Source organism: Mesoplodon densirostris, chromosome 14, assembly GCF_025265405.1.
Source record: "Mesoplodon densirostris isolate mMesDen1 chromosome 14, mMesDen1 primary haplotype, whole genome shotgun sequence".
NCBI classification, from domain to species: Eukaryota; Metazoa; Chordata; class Mammalia; order Artiodactyla; family Ziphiidae; genus Mesoplodon; species Mesoplodon densirostris.
Genome location: NC_082674.1, coordinates 38486656 through 38500503, shown reverse-complemented (window position 1 = coordinate 38500503; position 13848 = coordinate 38486656). Strand labels below are relative to the sequence as shown.

At 41.3% G+C, this 13848-nt stretch overlaps 1 protein-coding gene across 1 annotated transcript in view; it reads right to left on the bottom strand.

The window, feature by feature from the left end:
- RHOQ (ras homolog family member Q) overlaps nucleotides 1-13848 on the bottom strand; it is a 40832-nt gene that overhangs the window by 8066 nt on the left and 18918 nt on the right. The window lies entirely within an intron of this gene.

The window sequence follows — 13848 nt, the reverse complement described above, 5'->3', positions numbered from 1 at the left end:
GTGCATGTATATGCCTACAACTGTACATATTTAAACATCTGTATACAGACGAAAACCGTGCAACCCATGTTGTTCTGCACCTTTCAATATGTCTTGGACATGGTTCCAGACCAGAATACATTAGGCTGCTATATTATTTTATTTTTTTTATTGAAGTATAGTTGATTTACAATGTTGCGTTAGTTTCAGGTGTACAGCAAAGTGATTCAGTTATATATATATGTATGTGTGTGTGCATATATATATATATATATATATGCACACACACATGATATCTATTCTTTTTCAGATTCTTTTCCCTTATAGGTTATTACAAAATATGCCTTCCATATTTAAACTGCTGCTTCACATTTTATAGAAGGGCTGTACTATTGATGGCTGTTTTAGCATCTCTCCATCACAAAAGACAGTGAAGATCCTGTTTCATTTAGATTATTTCCTCTGACACAAAATTCTACTTGCTTACATTTTTGTGAGTGAACAGTCAGGATTCCATTTTTGTCAGGGCTAGCCTCTCATCTGGTTTCAAGGAAACTTTATTTTTGGCCTAAGCCACCACCCCTCTTAAATGACCTGCTTCACTACTAGAACTGCATGAATGTGGAATTAAAGGCATATTAAAAACATCTTCCACTCAGAATTTCAGGTAGTATTTCTTTCATGGGACAATTTTCCTTTCATGTCAGCTTCTGACATTTTTCTTACTACAATGTTACACTCAAACTCATATCATTATCTCAAACTCTTGACTTTGGAGTTAACCCTCCTGTTTTTCTGCGATGCTTTTGAAGGGCACACCTGCAGTTTGGAGCCAAGGGCACTGAAAGATTTCTCAAGTGTTGGTTCAGGACAAGACGGGAAATGCCACCCCCAATCTTCTTTAGCATTTATTTTTAAAAGTGGAGGCCTCTAATTGGTTTCGAATAAAGCAGTGCTCTGGTGTTAAGAAATGATCAATGAAGAGATCATGCAAAATGGGTATGAAACATGCTGGCACCCCAGTCAGTTACAAAAGGACTATTATCAAAAGTATAACATGTTTTAAAAATCAGTTTGACTCTTAGAGGAAAACATAGGCAGAACACTCTATGACATAAATCACAGCAAGGTCCTTTTTGACCCACCTCCTAGAGAAATGGAAATAAAAACAAAAATAAACAAATGGGACCTAATGAAACTTCAAAGCTTTTGCACAGCAAAGGAAACCATAAACAAGACCAAAAGACAACCCTCAGAATGGGAGAAAATATTTGCAAATGAAGCAACTGACAAAGGATTAATCTCCAAAATTTACAAGCAGCTCATGAAGCGCAATAACAAAAAAACAAACAACCCAATCCAAAAATGGGCAGAAGACCTAAACAGACATTTCTCCAAAGAAGATATACAGACTGCTAACAAACACATGAAAGGATGCTCAACATCACTAATCATTAGAGAAATGCAAATCAAAACTACAATGAGATATCATCTCACACCAGTCAGAATGGCCATCATCAAAAAATCTACAGACAATAAATGCTGGAGAGGGTGTGGAGAAAAGGGAACCCTCTTGCACTGTTGGTGGGAATGTAAATTGATACAGCCACTATGGAGGACAGTATGGAAGTTCCTTGAGAAACTACAAATAGAACTACAATATGAACTAGCAATCCCACTACTGGGCATATACCCTGAGAAAACCATAATTCCAAAAGAGTCATGTACCAAAATGTTCAATGCAGCTGTATTTACAATAGCCTGTAGATGGAAACAACCTAAGTGTCCATCATTGGATGAATGGATAAAGAAGATGTGGCACATATATACAATGGAATATTACACAGCCATAAAAAGAAACAAAATTGAGCTATCTGTAATGAGGTAGATAGACCTAGAGTCTGTCATATAGAGTGAAGTAAGTCAGAAAGAGAAAGACAAATACCGTATGCTAACACATATATATGGAATTTAAGAAAAAAATGTCATGAAGAACCTAGGGGTAAAACAGGAATAAAGACACAGACCTACTTGAGAATGGACTTGAGGATATGGGGAGTGGGAAGGGTAAGCTGTGACAAAGCGAGAGAGAGGCATGGACATATATACACTACCAGACGTAAAGTAGATAGCTAGTGGGAAGCAGCCGCATAGCACAGGGAGATCAGATCGCCTGGAGGGGTGGGATAGGGAGGGTGGGAGGGAGGGAGACGCAAGAGGGAAGGGATATGGGAACGGATGTATATGTATAACTGATTCACTTTGTTATAAAGCAGAAATTAACACACCATTGTGAAGCAATTATACTCCAATTAAAAAAAATGAAAAAAAATGTTTGAGTGTTAAATAGTACAATTTGGTGAATTAAGTATACTTCTTGTACTCTACTGCCTATTTCAAACTGCATGTCGAGAAGAAGAATTAAAGGGACAGTATTTGATCTTAGCATTCTACCTGGCAACTACCTAGCAGTTTGTTCCTGAGCAAACTTGCACACAGCACGGTCAGGGAGTGGGGGTCTCTTGCTACAAATCTCTCCTCATCCATATTTCGAGACCCAGTTTTCACAGAATTAGAAATGAGGATACTATCTCATAGGATTATGAGGAATAAATGAGATATTGCAACTAAAGCACTCAGGAGAGTGCCAAGCACATAGAAGAACGCTTTCAACTCTTTAACGTAAATTCTTCATCCCACGGGAAACTGGTTCTCCTATTCTCTGCCAGTCCACGCAGGGTCCCATCAGTGGCACATCAGCCCTGGCTCTGCATCGTTCTCTCTCCAACCACAGGGAAGAAACTCCTTTAGTGACAAGATAAAATTTTCTACTCTGGCATCAAAACACACAAATCAAACTGAGGTCTCTTGAGGACAGTATAATTTTCAGATTAATAAAAGAGAATGATATATTATTACTGTACTAATTAGTCATTTGGGGGATTCGAGAGCCTTAAGACTATTTAAAATGTAATAAAAAAAAAGAATTACACATTTTTTCAGAAAATCAAATTAGATTTTTTTAATGAAAATTTTACCTCATCAGGGAAATAGAAAGTGCACTCTTTCTCTGGGAGGGTATTACAAGAAATAAAAAGCAAGTGAATGCAAAGTTCTTTAGAAATGCTTAACATTCAAATATTCATCCAAACATTCTATAGAACATAAGTCTATCGTACAGATTCCTTTCATAACCACAGTGCATACTGATTTTCCTCGAGAGACATGTGGGCACAAAGGAAGGGAACTAGACTAATCATTTCTAGATTTGTTAAACTGTAGATTTTTGTTGGAATAGTTAAAATGTGAAGAATTGGGGTTAAAAAAAAAAAAGACAAGTGTGTTTAGAACTCCTTGTAAAGAAATGTTTCTTCTTAAGTCTGAACCACCTAAAATGAACTCCTTCTGCCTGTAATCTCCAGCTAAATAATTGGCAGTGATTATCAGAATGAGACCTTTCTGCTTCCATCCAGCCTGAGTAATTAGAAGTCTAATAATAGATAGCAAATTAAAAAAATAAACGATCCCCTGTGCATACTGCACCCTGCATCATATACAATTGTTCATATCTACTGTGCAATATGTTGAGTGAACTTAATGTGAAATTTTAGATTTGGGGATAAATAAATTGAGGCATGCAATTCTTTCCTCTCCAGGTATATATTTAAAATTTGACAACACAAAGAAAGTTAAATGCGGAACTGCCCTTTCTTTTAAAAGAATTCCTCAAAGCCAATTCTCTAGTGTCCTCCTAATTAAGAAATCAATTACATTTTAGTCCAAAAACTTTTTTTAAAGGTAGATATTTAAACATTTCAGCCTGGTAACTGAAATGTTCTCAGTGTATTAAAGACAACTGTCTTACATCAAAACCATAAAAAAACAATGGTGAATTTGGTCAACAGGATTGTTGAACTGCTTAGTAAAATCTTTAGCTTCTTAGCAATTGGCTAAGTACCAGCGGGATCCATTTTTTTACAGTGTATTCTGGTAGCTTAGTGATTAGGCTCTCCGTTCTCATCAAGAGTGCCTGATCTGTGAGGATGACAAGCTTCACCCTTCAACAATATCACACGCTGACAATCTGACAAGAGTCCACAGACAATAAGAGACCAACGAAATGTGCTCTGAGAGGAAACAAAACACCTTCAGGTGCAACAGAGAACTGTAGCAAATGGCCATCAGTCAGGAGACCCCTTTTTATGCCCAGCTCAGTCAGCAGCCCAGAAGTGTGCCCATTTCTGTACCACCTTTGTTCCCTTGGTGTGGACCTGGGTGCTCCCTCCCGCTTTAGTGACTTCTGTTTAAAATACATGTTTTTGTACCACAATGTTCATTGCAGCTCTATTTACAATAGCCAGGACATGGAAGCAACCTAAGTGTCCATCGACAGATGAATGGATAAAGAAGATGTGGCACATATATACAATGGAATATTACTCAGCCATAAAAAGAAATGAAATTGAGTTATTTGTATTGAGGTGGATGGACCTAGAGTCTGTCATACAGAGTGAAGTAAGTCAGAAAGAGAAAAACAAATACCGTATGCTAACACATATATATGGAATCTAAAAAAAAACAAAAATGGTCGTGAAGAACCTAAGGGCAAGACGGGAATAAAGACGCAGAGATGCAGACCTACTAGAGAATGGACTTGAGGACACGGGGAGGGGGAAGGGTAAGCTGGGACAAAGTGAGAGAGTGGTAGTGTATATATGGACATATATACACTACCAAATGTAAAATAGAGAGCTAGTGGGAAGCAGTCGCATAGCACAGGGAGATCAGCTCGGTGCTTTGTGACCAGCTAGAAGGGTGGAACAGGGAGGGTGGGAGGGAGGGAGACGCAAGAGGGAAGAGATACGGGGATATATGTATATGTATAACTGATTCACTTTGTTGTAAAGCAGAAACTAACACACCATTGTAAAGCAATTATACTCCAATAAAAATGTTTAAAAAAATAAAATAAAATACATGTTTTTAGAATGTGTACACCTATTTAAAATACTTATCCAAAATATGTACTTTAAGCAAAATCACTCACGTTGGGTGGTATAGGCCTTGCCATGCTTTTTGTGGTATTCTATCACACAACTGGTCACTGAAAATCAATTAGCAAAGATGTTTTGAGATCATACTGCATGGAAGATGTTCTAAGGACACGTACACACAAATAAAAGAAATAATCGTCCCCTCGTCCCCTTTGGAGCTTATAGTTTAGTTGGGAATTCAAGACATGTACATAGAAAAAGGCAGTCAGATACAGCAATGGGAGAGTGTAAATTGGAGCAGGTGAATATATAAATGCTTAATCAAAGAAACATTAATAAGCACCTACTGAGAAAGGTTGGGACCTGGGAACCTTTGCTACAGTGCTGCAATGCTTGTGCCTGAATAAACCTCTCCTGGAGCAACAAGGTACAAAGAAACTATATGAGACTAAAAATAACTGTGTGCATAAGCAGTTGGGGCAAATTCTGTACCCAAAAGAGATCAATACAAAGAGACCAAAAAACCCAACTGCCACTTTTGAAGAGCCTGGAGCAAAAACAGGGTGTCAGGAGGAAAAGCAGGGTACTGCGCATGCCCCCTGCACACGCCACCCCTCCAGCCCAACACCTGGACACACCCCTACCCTCACCCCATGTAAGGAACAAGCTTGCCCCTGCTCAGCCAGTGAGCAAGCAAGGAAATCTGCTGCTTGTTCTCCCTCGCTCCCCCCTGCTGCAGCAGGGGTCCTAATAAAGCCTTGCCTGAATCTCTTGTCTGGCCTCTAGTCAATTTCTATTGATTGGGGAAGGCCAAGAACCCTGGTTGGTATCACTACTATGTGCCCAGAATGTGCAACCATCAGGGAAATGAAGGAAGGCCAAGATTTAGATCCTTTCTGACTTGTAAAACAATTTAAACATTTGCAAAGCTCTCATAAGATACCTGTATGTTAAAAATATGGCAATGAACACGAATGAGCAATAATACCCATGGTGTGCCTGTGCACCTCACGAGAACTTTGTAGACCTCAAAGCCACAGCCTAGAACAGAAGAAGAAACTGCGGTGCTGATGAGAGAACATGCTTAAAGTTGGCACTGAGGAGGAAGAATTGATAAGTTGGAAGAGACAAAAACATTTATAACGGTTTCTGCCCTTAGGGAGTTCACGGCAAGGGAGACAAATGTATGCAGACATTGTATTACAAGTCAGAATGTGGTGAAAACCAAAGGTAGTAATTAGGGGACTCTAAAAAAAGACTTTTAGAAGAGGTGGCATTTGGGTTGGGCCTTACAGAACAGAGAGGATTGGAACATATATGACCTACTAGCATGTGGCCTTGGTCAAGTCACTTATTTCTTAGAGCCTTTGTTTATCAGTCTGTAAAATGGGAGATTATCAACGACAAGTGCTTTGAAGACTGTAAGTGCTATAAGAATATATTATGCCTCTGAATAATCCAGGACGTTACTTTGATTCAGAAAACAGTCATTATCAAAACCTGTAAGCATTTTTCCTCTGTAACAACCTAGAAAAAGTGGGACCACAACTGAATAATTCTTTAACAGACAAGCCCCAGACTTCTAAAGTCTAAAACAGCTTCTGACTACTTTGAGATATATAAAATATAAGGGAACTAAGTAAGAATGTCCCTGACAACTGGTGGCTTGTGGTAAATGAAGGAGTAGTAATCTCCATCTGAAACATCTGTTTCTGGTGAGAAGCCTAAAATAGGTATCAGGCATGGCTCCTGAATCACTCTAACCCCTAAAAGGTGCTATACTAAAGCCAAGAGGACACATGGACTGAAGCTAGATGCTGAAGATGAAGTGTTTTGTCAGAAATCTTATTAATTTTCAACATTTCTTCAATAATTCTTGGTAACAGTAGTCTATGAAACCTCATTTTTTTGTGTTGTCCTTTTGTCACTTTCAAGTTCATTTTGTATTTAACTTTGTGAAATATCACCTTTCACCCCCTTAAAAATAACTTTTTCAAGGAAGCTGGGTTGAGTTCTTTTGTGGAATATTTTGGTAAGTTTGGTTCAAAATGCATCGATGATGAGTTTACTCAATTTACATACCACTCTCCTGCTACAGGTGGACTAAAGAAAATTTGGGGAGGAGAATTTTTTTTAAGTGCTAGAAATTCCTAAGAGGTCATTGTTTTTCAAAAACTTTAAAAATATTTGACTTTTTTTCCTTCCTTCCTTCCTTTCCTTTTTTTAAAATCTCTGTTCAGTTGTGAGATGGTATTTACTTATCAGGAGCCTGATTAGCTCTTGGTAAAAGAATTCTTGAAACTGAAGGTTCAGCTTCTAACTTTAAGCAACTGTCATCTTCCTATATTTTGATTAGAATAAGTCCGTCTCCTAGTTAATTTATTAATTATTTAGCAGCTAGTGGACCAGATCTTTGGCTTCTTTTCCATTATTATCTTCCTTTTGGCTGCCTGCCTTATTATAACTCCTGTTTAGGTTAGCTGGAGAAAAAAAAAAGAGAGAGAGAAAAGTTTAAATGTGAGGTAGCAGAAAGACGACCAGCTGGAGAACTGGTTCTGCCATTATCTAACCGTGTCTCGTGAACCTGCACTTCCTCATCTCTAAAAGGAGAGGACTGAACTAGATCGCCACGTCACATGGTTAAAAACGCACAAACTAACACTTTTTACCCTTGTGAGCAGCCCTAGTAACAGATTTAATGTGGGTGGAGGTTTAAACTACTGCATAAAAATTGAGTTTTAGGATACTGTTTTATCTAAGCTGACCCCCCAAGGCAGAGGATCAAGACTCAACTAAATATGGCCCTTCGGCAAGCTTCATTTCCCCATCTGTGAGGGGAGAATAAATATAGCATACACATGTTAAGATAAATGAGAGAGCTGGTCAAGTGTTTTGAGCTCTTCAACAGACAAGCCTGACTTTCCAAAAAAAGACAAACCACAACTTCAGAGCCAGTGCAGTTTCTTTTGTGCATGGTGAGATGACTTCCTTCATTGTAAAGGATTTAAGAGCTGCAATTCTACATTGTCTGGAGCTATAATTGCAAGTCTCTTTCACTAAAACAGAGGTCAGCTGGCCTAAGGCATGCAGAAGGAAGGTCAATGTCAGGTCACACTTCTGTGCAGTGTACTCCTTTCCTAACATTTTTTGGTACAAATTTCATGTTGATGGAATAGTCATGCATTCTTTCATTTCAACAAATATATGCCCACTAGGTGCTGAACACTGTGTACTCCAGTGAGATTCAGACGTGGATCCTGCCCTCGTGGAATTCACGGTACAACAGACGAGAGGCAAGTGCCTCCCCACTAGGGCAGGACTACTCTAGGTCCAGGGGACACTGTGGAAATGCGGGAGGTATTTCTGATCGTCAGCACGAATGGGGGAACTCTACCAGCATTTAGGGGTGGGAGCCAGGGTGCTACCTGACCTGTGTAGTGAAAAACAGTCCTGGGTCCTGCATGATTGATGAGTGTACCTCTAGACACTGCATGACTATGAAAAACCTTTTAATAATGATCTGAATCTAGGATCTATCTCTGTTGCATATTAGTAGAAAGGTAGATTTACTTGTTGTTGTTCAAATATTACAGGAGTTGCTTACCACTGCAGAAAATTACACACCACTGGCAATATATCTCACTAAAACACAAATCCGTTAGTCAACTTTTAGAGCTATTGCATTCATGGTTGTTCACCTGACTACTTCATTATGATTTCTGAGTACTCAGCCCTGGGAACTTAGGAATTTAATACTGAAATAAATAAATAAATAAATAAATAAATAAATAAATAAATAATTTTTTTTTTTTTTTTTTTTTTTTTTTTTTTTTGCAGTACGCGGGCCTCTCACTGTTGTGGCCTCTCCCGTTGCGGAGCACAGGCTCCGGACACACAGGCTCAGCAGCCATGGCTCATGGGCCCAGCTGCTCCGCGGCATGTGGGATCTTCCCAGACAGGGGCGCGAACCCGTGTCCCCTGCATCGGCAGGCGAACTCTCAACCACTGCACCACCAGGGAAGCCCTGAAATAAATATTTTTATTATGAATTACTTCCCTTTTATTTTTCCTTCCTATTACTGCCAGGATGTTATACTGATTTAAAATTATATATACAGAAAGGTTATATTAGCTATAGACTTCATTTGAAGATAAGTATAGGAGAAACATGTTATAAAAATTGTTATCAAAGGGGGGATGGATCTAATACACTAGAGGCACTGAGTCAGGTATTTAGCAAATTGGGACAAAAATGATTATAAATGCGAACTGGGATAGGTGCTGTGAAGGAAAACAGCCAGGAGAGAGAGAATAACCGGGACGACCAGCTTCAGTCTGGGTGGTCTGGAAAGACCTCTCGGAGGGAGCGACGTCTAACCTGAGATGTGAGGGATGCTTTGAGAAGCCAGGTACAGGACACTAGGGGCAAAAGGCCCAAGGCAGAAAAGCCCTGACAGATGCCTCCAGAGATCCTTCTGGAATAATCCAGGGTTCAGCTTGTGCAGCTGGATGGGTAATGTCTTTTACAGGGATGAGGACGATTGAAGGTGGAGAAGCACATTAGGGAGAAAACTCAAGAGGCCAATTTCGGGCACGTTAAGCTCAAGGTGTTGAGTAGACAGTGGGAAACAAGTATCTGGAAGAGCTCTCTGCCTCTGAGTTCCAGACCCAGCTCTAGATGCCTCCTTTTGGCTGAACCAGAAGTATCTCAAATTCGACATTTCTAAAGTCATTTCTTCCCCCTCAAATCTGCAAGTCCTGTTGAGTTCACCGTCTCATGAAAAGACATCACCACTCCATCAGGATCAAACAGTAACCCTGGGAGTCCTCAGTATCAACCCCAAACACAAAGTAAGTCAACCACTTGCCCAGCCAGTCTGTTCTTCCCTCTCCACACTCACCTGGGCAGCTCCTACTCATCTTTCAAGCTTTGGTCTAAAAATCTCTTGGTCCAACAAACCTTCTCTAAACCCCCAATTCAGATCAAGGTCCCTCTGTAACACCTTCTCCTGTCGTCCCATTTCTTACATGGTAATACAACTACCTCTTTTATCTGTATCCTCCACAGGACTCCGTGAGGGCAGAGGACTACTCTTCAAAGTCTGGTTTATAGTAACTGCTTATTAAATTCTTGCTGAATGAATGAGGGTAGCGTGTGGGAGATGAAGTCAGAAGGGCAAACTGCAGCCAGATCACGGTGGCCTGCACCTCCTTTACCGGCTGCAAAGCTGGAGATGGTGGATAAAGCATCTGAATCCTCCACTAACAGGTGAATTTCTCAGGTTGCAGTTACCACTTTCAGCCAAGATTCCAACTGCCTCCTAAGATCAGGGCCCTTTCTCTGTCCAACCCACCTTCCTGAATAATAAGGTGAGCTGTAAGGTGCAGAGCCTCAGACGGAGCAATTCTTCCAGCATTTTAGTTCCTGCTACTGTTTTTCACCACCAAGTTTTTTCCATTGTCTTGACATTTGTTTTATCTAGGATGGAGGATATCATTGACTGTCTACCCGGCATCCTTCTCCTACTTGTTCTTTCTTTCCAAAACTGATTTAGTTCAAGACCCACCACTCCTCTATTCAGACACATGCCCCTGGGAACCCTGACCTCATATTTAGCTTAAAGAATTCCCGGTTGGATTTAAGTCAATCATGGAGTTTCATTCCCTACCCCCTGGCCAAAGTCACTGGTTCCTAGGTGGGCACATGATCCAAGTAGTCCAATCAGAATGAAGGACTGAAGGTCCTTCAGAATGAAGGTCCACGGGGCTCATTCTCTGCCCCCTGGCCAAAGCACAGGCATACCTCATTTTATTGCGCTTCAGTTTATTGCACTTTGCAGATACTGCATTTTTTACAAATTGAAGGCATGTTGCAACCCTGCAGCGAGCAAGTCTATTGGTGCCATTTTTCCAACAGCATTTGCTCACCTCATGTCTATGTGTCACACTTTTGTAGTTCTCGCAATATTTCAGGCCTTTCTAAAAAATCATTATTATATTTGTTATGGTGATCTATGATCAGTGATCTTTTTTTTTTTTTGATGTGGACCATTTTTAAAGTCTTTATTGAATTTGTTACAATATTGTTTCTGTTCTCTGTTTTGGTTTTTTGGCTGTGAGGCATGTGGGATCCTAGCTCCCCCACCAGGAATTGAACCCACACCCGCTGCACTGGAAGGTGAAGTCTTAACCACTGGACCACCAGGGAAGTCCCTGATCAGTGATCTTTGACGTTACTACTATGAACTCACTGAAGGCTCAGGTGATGGTTAGCATTTTTAAGCAATAGTTTTTAATTAAGGTATGCACTTTTTCTCTAGACATAATGCTTTTGCACACTTAATAGACCACTGTATAAACATAACTTTCACATGCACTAGGAAAGCAAAAAATTCATATGCTCACTTTAATGCGATATACACTTTATTGCATGGTCTGAACTCGCAGTATCTCTGAGGTGTGCCTGATATTGGTTCCTGGGTGAGCACAAGATCTAAGTAGTGGAATCAGCATGAAGTAGTCCCTAGATGACTGAAGGCAGCTCTTTCCTCACCCCTTCTTCTCCTTCTGCTGCTCTTCCTCTCTGTCTCTGTCTCTGTCTCCCTCTCTCTCCCTCCACCCCTCACTCAGTATGGAAGGATTTGCTACTCACTGGCCCCATCTCTGCAGATCATGGAGACTATTCAGGGATCCCCACTACATTGGCCAGTGCTGTGGTCCCTGTATCACAGGGGAGTGGATGCTGCCCAGGGCCAGCTATTTGGAGGCAGGCATATATAAGTACCAGGCCTGACACTTCCAGGGGAACAGCCCTCTTACCCTTTTAATGCTTGAACTACAGAGGACCCTTGGGCAATGTGGATTCAGGTCACCTGGGCTTCCCATGCGGCAAGGGCACCAACATAGAACTAGGAGTTACAGATGGCCAAATGTGGAGGAAACATCATTTTCCTCCACTGTGGACTAACACCTACCTTCTTTGCCTCTGAGGCTGAGGAAGAGGCTTACGATGACTGAAGTCTCTCACTGGCAGACACCCTTAAACACAGACTTCTAATACACTAAGAACAGGCAGTCAAGCGGTGAGAGAAGCCTCAGGAACTACCCTCTGATTAACCCTGAAATGCTGGTTTTCTCCATGCCCACCAGAGACAGCCACACTGCATGGAGGAGTTTACCATGACTAGCAAACCCATTTGGAATCTGAGGTCTTGGACCACACTCCTTGGCCAAAGACACGGGACAGGCAGATGAGGGAGGGAGGCTTCTGGGCAGGTAGGCAAAATCAGGATGACCTAATGCTGTTCACAAATACATTTTCACAGAACAGACCCTTTAGAAAGTACACACAATTTCTTGTGGGGTGATGAAAATGTTCTGGAACTCGACAGAGGTGGAGGTTATGCAACATTGTGAAGTACTAAATGCCACTGAATTGTACACTTAAAAATGATTAATTTTATGTTGTGTGAATTTCACCTTAATTTAAGGAAAATAAACGTAGGTCCACAAGTATGCAAAGTTGGGTCCTCATGGGCCCACACACATGCGTGCACAAACACACACACACACAGATTTCTTTGAAATTCAGAGAGGTGCTTGCACGTGGCAGAAATACCCTTTCCCTGCAGGGAGTCCCTGGCAGAAATACCCAAGCCATCCACTCCTCAGGACCTGCATTCATCCCCGTGACACGCTTCCACGTTGTGGAGCACAGCTTACCCTCCTGCGGGCATGTCTCATAACCCCTACTCTGCCTCTTCTGCATCACCCACTTCATCTTCTCCCCTCCAGCTCTGGCCTTCTTGTGCTACAGGAGGCTCCCAGCAGAGCTCTTCTCCAGGCTTATTAACGAGTCACCGCATTACGTTACTCTAGCCTTATTTTGCTTCACAGCACAGAGCACCTTGCTCCTGCTTTCACACTAGACCTACTATCCCACCAAATCCTCACCATCATCCTATGAGATAGGGCAGCTCCCACTTTACTGATGAGGAAAGTGAGGCTCAGAGAAACTCGTCCAACTTGTCCAAAGTTACAGGACAGTTGGGGAGAAATGAGGCAGGAAGGCAGTTCTCCCATCAACTAGTTTAGGACCCTCCTGGCCCCTTTGTTCTAAGCAAGCAGTAGGTCACAGGTTTTAGACACAGACCTTTTAAATCTTTGAATCATAGTTTTACTGGCTATGTGGCTCCAGGCAAGTTACTTACCGTTTCCGTTTCCTTCATCTATAAAATGGACTAAACTGTTGGAAGATTAAATGAGCTAGCGTGGAGCCTGTGTGGTGGCTGCGAGCTTATCACCATGCCCAGTAGTGTTCCTTAGCTCTTCAGTTTCGGCAGATTTGGCACAGAGGAATAAATCGGTGGAAAAGGAGGATTGAGGGTAAAAGCGACTTTGTGAAAAACACACTGAGAAATGTGGCTGCTTACGAAGTGCATATGTTTACATGGCAGGCAAGAACTGAAGTCAGGAATTTTATTAAAACAACTGAAGATAGCTAAACTAATATACCTCAAATGTATTTTTTTTAAAACAATGGTTAACGGGACCTGAGAACTGAAAAAGAATCATGATGCACGTGGACTTTGATGTGGCCACCCAGCCCTCACCGCCAAGCCCTCTCTGCCCTGTGCTACAAACAGCACAGGCAGTTTTCAGCTGCTGCCTGTAAAAGGTTCACTGGACCCACGTTTGTATGAGCATCCTCGTGTTCCCAGAAGCTCAGCCAATCCAGGAGCTGGACATCCCACCACAGAGAACCTGGCTAGGAAGATGTGACATTGACCAAAACAAACCAAGAGCCCGTGAAACAAAATCAAAAAGAAGCAACACTATGGGCAGACAAGGAAACAACAAAGCTTTGCAAGAAAAA